Here is a 17,500-nt window from a genome sequence, read left to right on the forward strand (position 1 = left end):
TCTCTCTCTCTCTCTCTCTCTCTCTCTCTCTCTCTCTCTCTCTCTCTCTCTCTCTCTCTCTCTTTCTCTCTCTCTCTCTCTCTCTTTCACTCTCTCTCTCTCTCTCTCTTTCACTCTCTCTCTCTCTCTCTTTCACTATCTCTCTCTCTCTCTTTCACTCTCTCTCTCTCTCTTTCACTCTCTCTCTCTCTTTCTCTCTCTCTCTTTCTCTCTCTCTTTCTCTCTCTCTCTTTCTCTCTCTCTCTTTCTCTCTCTCTCTTTCTCTCTCTCTCTCTCTCTCTCTCTCTCTCTCTCTCGTGTCTCTCTCTCTCTCTCTCTCTCTCTCTCTCTCTCTCTCTCTCTCTCTCTCTCTCTCTCTCTTTCTCTCTCTCTCTTTCTCTCTCTCTCTTTCTCTCTCTCTCTTTCTCTCTCTCTCTTTCTCTCTCTCTCTTTCTCTCTCTCTTTCTCTCTCTCTTCGTCATATGTGGCAATTTCAATTGGAAGCATGCAAATTGGTTGGGTGTTGGTACCTCTTTCGCTCGCCAACCTTCCAACCTGTATTTCTCCCAAAGGCAAATCCTCCCTTCTGGACGTGATGACAAACTTCCCCGCAAATGTCTCATGCTATTCCTGTACTCCAATTGTTTCATCTGCTCATATGCTTTTGAGAGTCAACATCTCTCTGGATATTCGTAGACATCTGCTTCAACGCCGGCGAGTATTCCAATTCACTTCGGCAGATTGGCAGGGATTGCAAACAATCATCTTAGTTCAGGGCTGGTCTCGCATAGCTAACGCCGCTAATATTAACTCAGCCTGGGAATTATTCCACAGAAACCCGCTCTCTTTTCCTCTCTTATGCACAGATCCATTCCATCCCATCTTCAGCCTTACTGCCATTCTTCCCACCCATAGTACACTGAATCATGTGGTGAAACAACCTGCTTTTCTCTTCCTGGAAAGCAAACCCAACCGAACACAATCTCAGATCATACTAAAAAGCCTGCAACAAATGTGTGTCCACCCTCAGGAGAGACAGAAAACATCATCTATCCAACCTCAAGAATGAACTTTCAAAAATGTCTCCCTCCTCTGAAAGCTAGTGGTGCCTTGTAAATTCTGTCTTTAGAGTATGCTCCCCCTCCATCCCTTTCCTCTCTTCAAATAGCACCAAGCAGACTCCACCTGTGAGATAGATGATCACTCAGTACCATTAAGTAATGATTGGCATTGACCTTTTTTTGGAAGGGAAAGGCTATACCCAAACCATGCCAGGAAAATTCACTCCAAAACATTACAGAACCACCAGAACCCTTCACTGTTGGAACCAAGCACACAGGGTGTGGAGTTCTTTTTGTTGACACCACACATGCACTCGTCCGTTTGTCGAGAATATGGTGAAGGATGATTAATTTGAGAATATCACATTTTTCCACTGCTCAGTTGTCCATTGCCTGTGCTCTTTGCACCACTGGACTCTCAAACATGCATTGCCTGGTTTGATGAGTGGTTCGTGCACTGCAACCCGACTTTTGTATCCCGCTCTGCAGTTCTCGGCAGACCGTTTTTGACGAAGCTGGCTGCTCGGGCATGAGGATGAAATTTACAGTAAATTGAACTGCAGTTGCTCAACTGCTTTGCTTTGCACTTCAAATTAATTGATGGATATCACAGTCCTGGGGTATGCACTTCCACCCACTGTTGACATTTGCTGATGATGTCTTTCCCTCAGTTTCATGCATTGCCGAAATCACCTGAGACACCGTTGCTCATGAAACAGCAGCAAGTTGAGCTGTCGTTGTCACTGAATCTCCTGCCAAGCGTGCCTCAACAATCATCCCTCTTTCAAAGTCAATGGGGTCTCCATTTGCAGCCATGCCAGCCATAATTATAGTCAACCAGGCCTGTGCAGCATTTTTATACATGACCCCAAGCATGCTGGGATGTTATTTGCTTTATTAGCACATGGGCCACACTTTATATGTATGTGTGTATATATATATATATATATATATATATATATATATATATATATATATATATATATATATATATATATATATATATATATATTGTTGCGGATTCGCGCCCGCCGGCGTGCGAACGGCCACGTAACTCGAATCGCGGCACGTCGCCCACCGGACGGACAATCCAGTCGTGACCCTCTCGGACTAACGCCGGGAACCAGTCACGGGTGGACCTTTCGGCCTCACCACGATCGTGCCAATCGGCCCCCCGCGTGGGACAGGGTTGCTCGCCAAATTCGACCTACCTAAGTACCCACACGGAGGGTAGACCGGGCGATCGCACCTCGCCGCAGGTCGACTTCGGACACGGGCCACTTTAAGCGACCCGTTCCGTACTATCGGGATAACCGAGCGGTGTTATCGTCGGCCTCGACGGTTCGATTAATTATCGGGCGTATTCAGCCCACTACCAACCCTTTACGTGAAGTAAGATGGAGATTCAATGAAAGAAAAGACGAAGCGAAACGGGAAAACAGTTCAACATGAAGCACATTTATTTCGCGATGAACGGAAAGCACACATATACAATTACACCAAAAGCAAATGTAAAAGAAGAAGAAACACAATATTACACAAAAAGCAAATATAAAAGAGAAACACAATGCAGAGCTATCCGACTACCGAGCACACGACAACACTTATACAATTTTACTTCACAGACGGCGCTGACAACACATATTCCCAAAGCAAAAGAAAAGAACCACCCTCAAGGATGAGGGGGGTAGACGGGCCTGGGGCCGAGACCGTGTCGGGCCTACCCGTCTGATGATGAGACGCAGAGCGGCGGTGGCGCCTCAACTCCGCGGGCCTCGCGGACAGTGTCTGGTAGGGGGTGGGAAAGGGGCCCCCTTGTCGCACTATCTCAGCGCGGGGGGAAACAGGAGGGGGGTTGTTGATGCTCGGGGGATGGCGGATATCACCCTGTCTCGGGTCCCGCGACGAGCGTCTCCTCCTTGACCTCGTCCGCCTTCGCCGCCGCCACCTCTCCACAGCTCCGTCTAATCGCCCTCTCCGTCTCCTCTCTTGGCTCGTCCCAACTCTTCACTCTTGACTTCTCCCCTCCGAACTCACAACTGCCAACTGAACTGCCTTGACTGACGAACGTAGCCGTTTATATCCCCCGTGGCTTCGCTCCTTCACCTTTGACCCTCTGCCTCCGACCCTTCACCTCTCTAACTGGCTCCCCATTGGACCGAGGAAAAGTGGGCGTGAATGCTTTTTGATCCATGAATTTGCATATAGCGACCTCTCTCCGACGCCCTGGAGGCGGGGCCAAATCGCCCAACGCTCTCCGATAGGACGGAACAGAAGTGGGCGTGAGTCGTTTTTGATCCGTTTTTTTCTTCGGAAGCTCTGTGATGTCTGAACACGCTGCTCGGTGTGCGCCCCGCACGAGTCCAGCATCGGCGCCCACAAGTGGCGTGGGAATGACGGTGATGCGATGGTGGCGAGTTGTGACGGTAAAGGTCGTGGCTGTTGTTGGGAAGCGGCGTTGTGGTTGGTGGTTGTTGTTGTGAAGCGGCGTTGTGGTTGGTGGTTGTTGTTGTGAAGCAGCGTTGTGGTTGGTGGTTGTTGTTGTGATGGCTGTTGAGACGTGGTTGGTGGTGGTAGTAATGGCGGCTGGTCCAAAATAAAGATAGTAAAAGAAAAACGGCTATCCTGAAGAGTCGCAGCCCGACTGAATGACATTTATTCCCTCGAAACAACGGGTTTGGGCCTAACTACACATATACTTACAGAGATATCTCACCTAAGGGACCTGAATGGTGGTTTGTGAATTTCGTCAACCACAACACTACCCCCTCCCCTTTTTACAGACTCGTCCCGAGTCGTCAAATTTTCGTGTGCCATCATGTGTAATTTTCCCCTAGTACATTTTACCTACGGATCCCTGAGTGCGACATTCATGGTATTCGTGTATCCCCAAAATAAATAACCTGAGGGCTGAGTAACTACCTAACAAACTCACTCACACGGACGACTTAAATAAAATTGCCGGCGCGAAGACAAACATGCCGGGGGCGCACTCATATTTACAGTACATCTTAACCTTAACTTACAAATTTTACACTAAACCATGGCCCAGGATCAATGAGCTCTGCAAAAAGAAAGCAGTTAGCAGGGAGCCAGGCTGCTCGCATGCAGTCTCTGGCTCAAACAATGCAGGTGATGGGGAACGTGGCCGGCTGCTCACTCGCAGTCCAAGGCCTTCCCTTTTTAACTGAACGCAGTGAACCACAACGGTGCATGGGCTGCACCAACGCAGTCTCCGTGCCAGCTCAAGTGGCACACGCAATGAGCACAACGGATGGATGGATGAATGGATGCACGCAAACACGGTGCACGGGCCGCCACTGCAGGCCCGTGTTGTAGCTGCCAACAGGGCAGTTCTTGCAGCTTGCAAACTGTTGCCTTGATCCTGGCGCACATGGCAATGAACAGGGGGGGCAAAGCAAAATTGAACGGGGCTGGTGAACGTGGGCAGTGGGCATGGCATGGCAAAGGCAGCAGGCAAACACAGCCCGTAGAAGAAGGCCGCTGCAGGCAAACACAGCCGGCAGACGAACTGGCCGGCACAGGCCTTGCAGAAAACAGCTGCAGATGAAGTGGGCCGGCCTTTGCCTTGCAGCAACGCAGCCAGCAGATGAAGCTGGCCAGTCTTTGCCGTTCAGTGGAGGTTGGTGGAGGGAGTGCGGTGGTACTGGCCACTCGGAAGGCGGGCTCGGACCTACCCTACGGTCTCCCTCCCAACCTATCGCCTTTGCCTGTTGCTGTCTATACCCACTCCCTTAATTTGTCCAAAACCAATTTAGCCCCCACTTATTTTTTTTTTGTTGTTTTTATGTTTACTTCCCCACTATAAATCGTCCCCTAACCCCCTGTACTGTCCTTGTTCGGCTAACCTATCCTGTCACCTCGCCTACTCCCAACCCCTACGTTCCCTTCCCGGAGGGGAACAAGGGAGAGCTAGCGTCCTGTGTCGAGGCCCAACGAAGCCTCAGAATGGCCTCCCCAGACTTCAGCGATCTATAACACAAAGTGGGTCCAGCGGCCCACAACGACAGCGAGGGGATGGATGGTGCGGAGGGGTACATCTCCTAATCTACCCTAACCATTTAACTGTTAAACTACCCCGGGGCTTTCAACAAGCGCCTCTCGCTTAAACTATTGGTTCTAACAACCCAGATTCCCGTCGCCTGTGTTGGTGTCCTCACAATTTCGGGCCTCGCCCCCCAATTTTCTCTCCGTGCCCTCACACGGTCTCATGGCTGGGACACGTGGCTCCCTTTGGCAGGCACTACCCTCTGCCGATTCTCCCGCTATGGCACCCCCGGGCACTACACTGCCTCCGAGCCTACCAGCTCCCTAACACCGGGGAGTGCCCCCCATGGCACCTCCCCTGAAACGCACACGTGGCAGGCTGGCTTCCCAGGCCCCTTTCCGAGGGTCACCCATGCCCACAACACTGCCCACACGGCTAATGGCGCCCCGGGCCCCCGCACCAAGCAGGCGCACCCGTGCCCACTACGCTATCCCGGCCCCCCATGGGCCCTTGGCCTACTACGGCCGACTAGCCTGGTGCCCGGGGTACCCACTCAGCGATACTCACTTTTCGCAGCCACGCTCCCAGCCCGTCAACAGGGCTCCTGCACCCCTCCAAATGGGTTTCGAGCCTACATTCACACCAACAACAAAACGACCTCCATTTTTGTTAATTTGACGAACCCAGCGAACTCACTCTACACTGACCCCGGGGTCCCTTGGGCGGGAGTCACTCCTCCCCCCAATCACTCATCGCACCATGCATTCCCCATTCGCTCCATTCACACAGACCCGCTGGCCTCACTCACTCATCATGTACTCACCTCACAACTCTTCAACACACACACCGCTGAACTCTGCCATCCTTCTATCTGCATCCCCTAACTAACTCGTGCTCCCACGTCGTCCCTTACAATACAGCACGTTCCTTTTAACACTACGTAGCTAAGCTACGTCCCCACTACACACTCACAAGTCTGTCACTGTCTTCTAAATCTATTCCCATTTTCCCATCCTAAATCTGGCTACAATCCCTCTAACTAATCCATTCCACGGGCCCCATGAGGACTTACCCCTGCCCCATGGAGTCGGTCTAACTAAGCTAACCCTTCCCCCTAACTAGTTTCCATCCTGTGCCCTGTAAGGGGGTCTTTCACCCCTTGCCCAGGAATCCTGTGCACCCTAAAGTGAGGCTTGCTTTTTTTTTTCTTTTTTTTTCCCCATGCGCATCACCAGCGCGGCAACTCACAGCTCGCGCACTTTACACCTGCCCGTGACGTCATGCAGCTACGTGTACCTCGTCCCTTCTTGGACGGTACCATCCGGCAGGGATTCCCCTCCTGCCGGATTCCAACCCCACGTGCAGCCATGACGTCACCGTGCGCATAAAAAAAAACACAAGCCCCACGTCTCGAGGGGTTCCCCACGCGAACACATGTGCTTTGCCCGTTGGAGCTTAACACACACGATCGCGTGGAGAACCCGTCCAGTCCAAATCCGTTTACCTGCCTAAACTTTGTCCGTCCGCGGGATCGGCAAATCCACCGCGTGCGTTTCCGGACCGGGACTTCACTCTCGCAAGCGAGCACGTGGGGGCCTCGTGCGTTGCACAGCACGGACCTCGTGCTCACTGCTGGGTGAACCCGGCACGGTCCCCGAAACAACTACAGCCGCTACTCGGCTTTCTTTCCTCACATGTCGCCGTCGTCGCCATTCGACCCACGCACACCTGCGTGTTACGACGCTCACACTCCACACCATTACATTCACACCGGGAGACGCGGCTGCGTGCTCCCGCATGCCAACCGACATCTCCCTCACATACCGCTCTCTCACACACACGGTCTCCCTTGCATAAACCATACCACTCACACGTGGTGCTCCATTCACTCGTGGCCTTCCACTCACTCGCGCCATTTCCCTCACATGAACCACACCACTCACACATGCGGGGGCACTCACCCGCGGTTCCTCATCCACACACCGTGCCTCACTCACACACGCGGGGGCACTCACCCGCGGTGTCTCACTCATACACCGTCCCTCACTCACACACGCGGGGACAACCACACTGGGGATTCGTGTCCCCACAAGGGTCTCCGGGGCCTCTATACCCCCCAAGCTCTCCGTGCACCTGTGCACAGCACTCCTCCCCTCGACCTCGCAAAGCACGACCGAACTCACCTGGACGTGACTCGCCTCAAGGGGGCATACTCCCTCCCCTCGTTCCTGGAGGAGGCCATCCAGCTGCTCGCACCGGGCCTCCACCCAGTCCGCGAGCTCACCCCCATTATCCTCCACTACCTCCGTGTGTGTGTGTGCGTCACTTACCCCGTCTTCATCGTGTAGTCTTCCCTCTATCGTTCCCATCTCCCGTGTCTCTGCCAACTTAGTCACCTCTTCACCCTTTACCTCCCTTGTCTCTACTATTTTTATTTCCTTTGTCGTCACCTCGTGTCTCGTCTCGCACGTTTTGGTCTCCCCATTTAATTTTTCCCTTTCGGTCACCGTTGCACCCCCTCCCAGCTCGTTCGCTCCTACACGTGGAGTCGCCATTTTTAGCTCCCTGCTAACGGCCTTCATGCCCGCCTGCAGGCATCGGCCCATGTTCTGCGTCTCACCCCGCAGCTTTTTAGTTTCTTCCTTCATGTTTGTTTCCATTCCGTTCATTTCGTTTTTCATTTCATTTGTGTATGCATCCATTTTTTCGTTCATGCCTTTCATTTTGTTTATAATTTCATGCGCATTCGTTTCCATCTTTTGTGTATACGCATCCATCCTTTGTGTATTCGCATCCATCCTCGCTGTCATTTCCGCTTTCATTTGTGCCAGCATGGTGAATAGCTGGGCCATGTCGGGTGCGCTTGGGTGAGCCGTTTCGGCAGGGGTTGGGGAAGGGTTTTGGTGGAGAGGGGAAGGGGAGGTGTCATACACCGCGGCCGCTGCCGCACCCATTTCGGGCTCTGGGTTCAGTTGGGCGAGTTCGTTTTCCTGTACAACCAACATTTCCTGCACGGGGATTTCGTCCTGAGCCATGGATTCTACACATTCTACATCCATTTCTAATACCCCCGGCTCCCGCTCGCCTTGAGACGCCATCTTGCTTCTCGTAAAGGGTTAATTTAGCTCGCTCGTAATTTGGAGGGAATCGGGGGTCGCTCCTCTCACCCCTGGACCGATTCCCGTGAATTTAGCTGGAGACAGGAGAGCCAGTTTTCCCGTTCTCCGATACCAGTGCCGCGAGGAGGGCGATGAGTTTATATCGCACGACCTGACACCAGTGTTGCCGATTCGCGCCCGCCGGCGTGCGAACGGCCACGTAACTCGAATCGCGGCACGTCGCCCACCGGACGGACAATCCAGTCGTGACCCTCTCGGACTAACGCCGGGAACCAGTCACGGGTGGACCTTTCGGCCTCACCACGATCGTGCCAATCGGCCCCCCGCGTGGGATAGGGTTGCTCGCCAAATTCGACCTACCTAAGTACCCACACGGAGGGTAGACCGGGCGATCGCACCTCGCCGCAGGTCGACTTCGGACACGGGCCACTTTAAGCGACCCGTTCGGTACTATCGGGATAACCGAGCGGTGTTATCATCGGCCTCGACGGTTCGATTAATTATCGGGCGTATTCAGCCCACTACCAACCCTTTACGTGAAGTAAGATGGAGATTCAATGAAAGAAAAGACGAAGCGAAACGGGAAAACAGTTCAACATGAAGCACATTTATTTCGCGATGAACGGAAAGCACACATATACAATTACACCAAAAGCAAATGTAAAAGAAGAAGAAACACAATATTACACAAAAAGCAAATATAAAAGAGAAACACAATGCAGAGCTATCCGACTACCGAGCACACGGCAACACTTATACAATTTTACTTCACAGACGGCGCCGACAACACATATTCCCAAAGCAAAAGAAAAGAACCACCCTCAAGGATGAGGGGGGTAGACGGGCCTGGGGCCGAGACCGTGTCGGGCCTACCCGTCTGATGATGAGACGCAGAGCGGCGGTGGCGCCTCAACTTCGCGGGCCTCGCGGACAGTGTCTGGTAGGGGGTGGGAAAGGGGCCCCCTTGTCGCACTATCTCAGCGCGGAGGGAAACAGGAGGGGGGTTGTTGATGCTCGGGGGATGGCGGATATCACCCTGTCTCGGGTCCCGCGACGAGCGTCTCCTCCTTGACCTCGGTCGCGTTGCTGGCCTCTCCTTCTGCAGCTCCCGGCACCGACGCGAGCACCCCCTCGTCCGCCTTCGCCGCCGCCACCTCTCCACAGCTCCGTCTAATCACCCTCTCCGTCTCCTCTCTTGGCTCGTCCCAACTCTTCACTCTTGACTTCTCCCCTCCGAACTCACAACTGCCAACTGAACTGCCTTGACTGACGAACGCAGCCGTTTATATCCCCCGTGGCTTCGCTCCTTCACCTTTGACCCTCTGCCTCCGACCCTTCACCTCTCTAACTGGCTCCCCATTGGACCGAGGAAAAGTGGGCGTGAATGCTTTTTGATCCATGAATTTGCATATAGCGACCTCTCTCCGACGCCCTGGAGGCGGGGCCAAATCGCCCCACGCTCTCCGATAGGACGGAACAGAAGTGGGCGTGAGTCGTTTTTGATCCGTTTTTTCTTCGGAAGGTCTGTGATGTCTCTGAACACGCTGCTCGGTGCGCGCCCCGCACGAGTCCAGCATCGGCGCCCACAAGTGGCGTGGGAATGACGGTGATGCGATGGTGGCGAGTTGTGACGGTAAAGGTCGTGGCTGTTGTTGGGAAGCGGCGTTGTGGTTGGTGGTTGTTGTGAAGCGGCGTTGTGGTTGGTGGTTGTTGTTGTGAAGCGGCGTTGTGGTTGGTGGTTGTTGTTGTGATGGCTGTTGAGACGTGGTTGGTGGTGGTAGTAATGGCGGCTGGTCCAAAATAAAGATAGTAAAAGAAAAACGGCTATCCTGAAGAGTCGCAGCCTGACTGAATGACATTTATTCCCTCGAAACAACGGGTTTGGGCCTAACTACACATATACTTACAGAGATATCTCACCTAAGGGACCTGAATGGTGGTTTGTGAATTTTGTCAACCATAACAATATATATATATATATATATATATATATATATATATATATATATATATATATATATATATATATATATATATATATATATATATATATATATATGTGTGTACAGTGGGGAGAACAAGTATTTGATACACTGCCGATTTTGCAGGTTTTCCCACTTACAAAGCACGTAGAGGTCTGTAATTTTTATCATAGGTACACGTCAACTGTGAAAGACGGATTCTAAAACAAAAATCCTGAAAATCACATTGTATAATTTTTAAATAATTAATTTGCATTTTATTGCATGAAATAATTATTTGATCACCGACCAACCAGTAAGAATTCCGGCTCTCACGGTCCTGTTAGTTTTGTCTTTAAGAAGCCCTCCAATTCTCCACCCAGTCGTTGTGCTTCTGTGTGCACATAATCCTCAAGAACCCAGTTTGCGTTGGCTAAGTCCTTTTCCAACCCCCGAATTCGTTCCTGTTCCTCGTCCAATTCAATTTGTAATTCCTCTACACAGTTATCACCACACCTCCACTGCTCCAAAGCATCCGACAATTGTGTCTGAAGTTCGTCAAAGTACGCGTCGTCGCCCTGCCTCGCCTGCCATGCCCCCATGGTTTGAACCAGTGGGCAGGAGCGCTTCCCCCGCCGTGACATGCGGCTCATTGCGCTATTAATAGGAACCCGCTCATGCCTCGTGCCGCACTGAGGTGTGGCCGCATCGCCATCTTGCGACTCCGAGATTGTTTGCCGGAAAAGTTCCTGCACAGGCTGCTCCCACTGACTTCAATTAGTGGTGGGGTTGTAATAAAAAGGAGAACCAGATACATTGCATTGCCGTATTTCCCAACCTTCTGGTACGGGTTCAAACCATATGGCGATGGCGTCCTGGACTATGGATTCTACCCTTTCTAAACCTATTTCTAAACCACCCTGTGCCTGTTCGCCTTGAACTGCCATTTTGTGTATCGGTATAAAAAATTTCCACGCGCGGAATTTGATGGGAACCGAGGATCGCTCTACACACCCTTGATCCGATTCCCGTTAATTTGTTTTGGAGGCGGGATGGATTTGAATCCCACTCCCGGACAACAGTGTTGTCGTTACCACCCGCTCGGCGTGCGGGCGACCGTTTCTCGCTAATAGCGGCCGCGCGCCCACCGGACGAGCAATCCAGTCACAGCCTTCCGGATCAAACGCCAGAATCCAGCTTCGGGTGTGTTTTTAAGCACACCACAGCCTTGTCAGTACTCTACCCGCACGCTACAGGGTCCGATCGCCGAACTGTCGATTTACCGAATTATTCGTGCGGGAAGGCGACCGAGAGGTTGTACCTCAACGGGAGCTGCTTGAAAACGAGCCACGTACGCAGCTCGCTCCGTTCTGCGGATACCGAGCGGTGTATTTATTGCGCAGCCCCGTTCGACCCGATCACTTTATCGGCTATTAAAAAGCCAGCTATATTCCGAATGCAATACGGAAGTTCAATTTGAAGGAAAAGGACGCAATGAACGGGTTAACATTCACACAAGGACATTTATTACACACACGTAAGCAGTCATGCAGCCATGTATGCAACCAATGCACGTATACAAGCATGCAATGCAATTAATGCAATGGGGTAAGGGACAAAACACGAGCAAGAAGAACTACAACTGTCTAATATTATTTATTTACATGCACTTAACAGTTCTACTTAAAGACATGGCGCCACAACGTTCATTCAAAACCCCAGAAAGAAAAGGCCCGGGCTCGTAAGCCTTTAATGTTTCTCAGAGCTTGGGAGACCGAAAGAGCTCCGAGAGGCCGCGCTGGTTACCTGCCGCCTTCGTGGCGACTCGCTGGGTGCTCCTTGGCGTCCCGTCCACACGGCAGCTGGCGTGACCGTGGCACGGCCCAGGCTTCGTCGAGCGGCCTGATCGATCGGGCCTAGTCGACAACGCCTCAGAGGAATGAACGGGCCTTTGCTCTTTTAGAGTTGATGCTCTCTTATGAGCCCGATCGTTACTCCGCGTCGTTTGGACTGTTCCGTGGCCCGATCACCTCGGACCGTTATGCCGCTGGTTGGCGGCTCCTCTCCAGCCTCTTCCCAGCGACCCACAGCTCGGCACGGCATGGCAGACTGCGCTCCAGGCTCCGCTCTCTCCAGCTCCCGTCCGTCTGCAGACTCCAGGCTCCAAGCCGATCCAGCTCCCAACGCGGCCTCGCACAACTCAACTCTTGGCGTCTCTGCGCGCCCTTGTATTGGATCCATGAGGCGAGGTTTGATCTCCGATCCCTCACCTCTGACCCCCCGCTAGCTCCGCCCCTTTCGATCTTTTGATCCGATTTTGATGCGAAGCTCGGAGAGAGCGGACGTGGGTGAAATCAATGTCCCTGGTGCCAATGAAGGAGAGCAGACGTGGGTGAAATGACGGTGAGGCATTGCTGTTCGTTGTTGCGTAGGTTGTGAGGGGATGTCGTGGTGGTCGTTGTGGAGATGGTTGATGAGAGCGATGTTGGTGGTGGAGGTGGTTGTTGTGAAGCGGTTAGTCCAAAATAAAGATAGTAAAAGAAAAACGGCTAACTGAAGATTCACAGCCCGGTTACACGAATAAATCCCTTTAAACATCGGTGGGGAAATATATCTGAACACAGACTTATCGACATAACTGATCTAAGGACCTATATGATGTCCTGTGAATTTCCACAACCATAACAACATACATATAGATGTTGTTGTTCGTCTTTCGGCTACTCCCGTTAGGGGTCGCCACAGTGGATCATCCGCTATGATCCGCATCCTGATTTAGCATAGGTTTTATGCCGGATGCCCTTCCTGACGCAACCCTGATCGCCTCTTACGACAAAGGGATAAGGATTGGATTTCGCCATGATTCCGGGCTGCCCTTCACCCTTTCATAGCGTGGCCCAGCGCATAGCTCCCGTCCTCAAGCGATCCTCAAACCCAAGCCTCCGAGTAGCCGGATTACATGCGCACGCCACAATGCCCGGTATATGTATGTTTTTATATATATATATATATATATATATATATATACATACATACATACATACATACATACATACATACATACATACATACATACATACATACATATGGTCCACGTGCACTCCCCCCCCCCACCCCACAACCCTTCGACCCCATATTTTTCTGAAGCCTTAGGGTCCCCTGAGCATGAATTCAACTGGTAACAGTGAATAAACTGAGACTCACTATCCATTTTCCAACCATATCTGACGATACCCTCAAAATGTCAACTTTTCCTCAGTTTCACACGTAAAAAATCCCCGAACTCATAAGATCTCTACAGTTGCCCAATAAGCATTAATATTAACAAATTATATATCAAATGAAAGATTATCACATGCAGATTTTCAAAATGGAGTCATCTGTCAAATTTAATAGCGTTATGTTTGTCCCAAGAAGTGATGAAGAGGGCTACCTCACCTTTCCTTTTGACAACTCAGATTCAACTCAGATATCTGAAATAATAACGTATATTCATGCTCATTTTACCAGACACAAACAAATAAATATTTCAATGATATCGCAAATTTTAATACCTTTCTTTTGATACCAAAATTGTCCCACACCAACTAAAGATGTACCAGGTATTACGTCTTAAACATAAGTACATCACTGTTGCAACACCCAACATGCAGTCATCAGTAAGACGTAAGAATGAGAAAATATTCCTCACTTCACATAAATAATATAAATTATAAGTTTATTTAAGAAAAACAATTAAAACTTATTATGTCATGTCCACAAAATGTCATTGTGCATGGATTACGCATAATATTGATTATCGCTGTCGTCATCACTCTCCAATGCCTGCTCTCTATCATCAAATGCATCCATATCTGAATCCTCATCAGAGTCATTGTCGTCAGGTGTGACTTCAGCAATGTCAGCCAGTTGCCATGGGAGGACATCTCCTTCATACCATAGAGGATCAAGGTTACCATCCTTTTCCCTCCAACCATGTCCCTGACTGGCCTTCGGAATCTGTGGTTGTGGATATGCACGGTCTTCCAAATCCGTACTTGGTGGTTTACTCTCCGAATGTGCTGGGTAAGAGCTTGCTTACAAGGTGGTGAGTAAGCAATATCCACATTCCCTGAAGGCACAAGACGACTTTGCCTGGCACAGAGCTCGTTTATACGAATGAGTCACAGATCGTCAACTTTTGACACCTTTGACGCTCTACCGTACATGGCACACGTGAAGGTGTCCAACTCATCAATGAGCTCATCAGGAATATCCCAAGCATCGCCCAGTTTCTCCAGAGTAGAGATATATTTTGGAAAGCGCAGAAGAGTTTTCACAGGTTTAAGTTTGCCAATTCCTCGGAAGGCACTAGTGGTGTCACAGCCACTATAAGCATGGAGTGCCATGAGAGCTGTGCACTTTTCCTGTCCAAAGTCTGTAGCTAGTTCACTGACATTTACCATCCTCTACTTGTTGCCTTTGCCTGTGTCAAACAGGACAGTTGTACCATGACCAGAGGCAGCATAGTGTAATAGGATGAAAAATACATCTGAGTCTGGACTTTTCACCTGGACAAATTGATAGTTTGAGTCTAGCATACTGAACATACATTATCATACGAGAGTCAGTTTCTTCCTGTGTTGATTTCAGCAGTGGTAGCTCCTCACTAATTGTTGTTTGGTCATCATCAGATGTGAGCAAATATACGATGCCCTCGCATATAAAGATCACTCGCCTTCCATGCAACCTTGATGCATAGTTATCACCACTCCAGAGCCTAAGCAGAAGTTTGATGAGCTGTATCTTGTTCTCATCATTTGACAGGAACAATTTCCAATCAGGTGGTCTCTTCGTGGCTTCACCTGTAAGTAAAAACTTTTCTCCACAGCCCCGACGTCGCCTCTCCATCGACGTTACTGAATCAGGCAAATATTGATCAGTGCTAAATACCACATCTCCTGTTTTTCCAATGATGTCAAACACTTTGTAAGAGATCTGACTAAAATGACTTGGTATTTCTTTCAGGTAATAGAAGCAAGCATTGCTATCATACAGAGTCAATGTTTCATTGGTTGGTGGTACATCAGTATCATTATAATCCTTGATCAGGTTTTGAAATGCCTTTGCTTTGTCAGTCTTAGCAAGATATCCATCAGCTGTCGCGATGCTGTATGGTACCGGAGTTAATGGATATGTCAACAGTTCTTTCATATCGACTTGTAAGCCCTGGTTTTGTGACTTTACAAAGGGGTGAAAGGCTACATTACTCTGTTGCTTGTACTGTATGACCTTATTCTTGGTTGTCTTCATCTTAGATACCTTGTTCATGTCACTCAGAGTTTTGAGGTTCAGTCTCTTCACAGGCTCAAAGAAATCTTTACTATTCTTCAGTCGAGCTTCAATAAATTCATCCCGTGCTTTTTCACCAACAGCTTCAGCCTTTAGAGTTTAGAACATCGTCTGAAACAGCATCAGATGCAGCACTTCCTGATGAGAGTACCAACAATGTATCATTTTTGTCTATATTGAAAGGATGAAGAAAACTTCCTATGGCATCTTTGGCCCTTTTCACCAACTTCTCTCCTTTAGTGACCTCTGTCGGACGTGTATCACGATGCTTTGTTCCCTCTCCACTGTCCAACATGTGGGCCATTCCAAGTGCAGCATCAACATAAAGAGACCTTGCATGTGTTGTCCTAACCCATCTCTGGGAGGCCTGGTAGTTGGTGAGTAGTCCAGATGCACCTGCTGCACTGGTTCCAGCACCACTATATAATTTTGCGTGCCTCATGAAGGTCTCCTCCATGGTTTTATCCACTGCACAACGATTGCCAGGGATAGAGGAGCATGCGACACTGATAGCTCCTCTCTTGATCAGTGATACTGCCCCTGGGTGTGAGTTGTCTATATTAGCTATGAACACAGAGAAATATGTCAGATACCTTGCATAGTTCTGTCCACTGAAACTGAAGAAGAGAGACGTCATGCGAATGATGGATGCAGCATACAAAAGAAAGTTGTTTGTCTTTATGGCTTCAAGGTGTGATAGAAATAAACTAACATGGTCCATGTATGACAACCACAGCTGGGCAGTCTTCCTCAAACGTCCATTTGTGACTCCTTTTTTGAATTCTGCATACTGCTCTATGAATTGGACAATGGAATTGTCCATCAAGACAGCATTCAAAGTATCTTGGCTGTGGGAATCTACTGGGGCACGTTGCTTATCTGATGATTCATCAGAGAAAGCCGAGAACAGATCATCAGTGCTTTTATCTTTGAGGTACCACTCAATGAGCAATCTTTCAAGACATTCCAACATAATCTTGTGACAATGTAGGGCTCTGTCGTCATGCTTCCCGGATATCACACCACCCAAAGATCCTCCACTGATTAGTCCTGCTTCTAGGAGACCATCTGCTAACCCAGACCCAGCCATCTTTTTGGCAATCATCTTCATATAAGTGCATACGAGGTGGAATGTGCCAATTAGAATTATGTGGCTCTCATACTTGTCTGATGAGTTCCACACTAATGGGTAGGCCTTCATGCAAGCTTCCAAGTCAAATGTAGTAATGACATAAGGCTGTCCAACTTCTCTGGTGGCCTCTTCAGCAGCACGCAAGCATTCTTGTACAGTTTTGTACTCTGTTATGGGATGGTTAATGACTGGAATGTGGATATGGCTAACTTACCACCTTGTAAGTGAGCTCTTACCCAGCACATTCGGAGAGTAAACTACCAAGTACGGATTTGGAAGACCGCGCATATTCCACAACCACAGATTCCGAAGGCCAGTTAGGGACAAAGTTGGGAGGAAAAGGATGATAACCTTGATCCTCTGTGGTATGAAGGAGATGTCCTCCCACAGCAACTGGCTGACATTGCTGAAGTCACACCTGATGACACTGACTCTGATGAGGATTCAGATATGGATGCATTTGATGATATAGAGCAGGCATTGGAGAGTGATGACGATAGTGTGGAGATGTTGAACAGCTCCCAAGATGAGAGCAGCCATTTTTAGTAGGATTACCTTTTCTTAATTGAATGTAGCACTTAATTGAGGAAGCCAAAGCATTTAAAATGCTCTCAGTAAGCTACAGTTTTTGACTGTTGGTAGTCAAAGCAAGTTCTCTCTCTCTCTCTCTCTCTCTCTCTCTCTCTCTCTCTCTCTCTCTCTCTCTCTCTCTCTCTCTCTCTCTCTCTCTCTCTCTCTCTCTCTCTCTCTCTGTCTCTGTCTCTGTCTCTGTCTCTGTCTCTGTCTCTGTCTCTGTCTCTGTCTCTGTCTCTGTCTCTGTCTCTGTCTCTCGTAACAAGAATTCTTGAGCTCGGAGAAGCCCGATCATAAATCAGCACTGTTTTGGTATAGTTCAAAAGGGAACATCT

At 49.6% G+C, this 17,500-nt stretch overlaps 1 protein-coding gene and 1 pseudogene across 3 annotated transcripts in view; one reads left to right on the forward strand and one right to left on the reverse strand.

Annotated features, from left to right (window-relative positions):
- The window catches only part of LOC147030053 (hyccin-like), a 111,446-nt gene that overhangs the window by 82,881 nt on the left and 11,065 nt on the right, over positions 1-17,500 (forward strand). The window lies entirely within an intron of this gene.
- LOC147030054 (uncharacterized) lies at positions 13,910-15,421 on the reverse strand (annotated as a pseudogene).

Source organism: Eptatretus burgeri, chromosome 3, assembly GCF_056783735.1.
Source record: "Eptatretus burgeri isolate ZD-2024b chromosome 3, Ebu_testis_v1, whole genome shotgun sequence".
Lineage (NCBI taxonomy): Eukaryota > Metazoa > Chordata > Myxini > Myxiniformes > Myxinidae > Eptatretus > Eptatretus burgeri.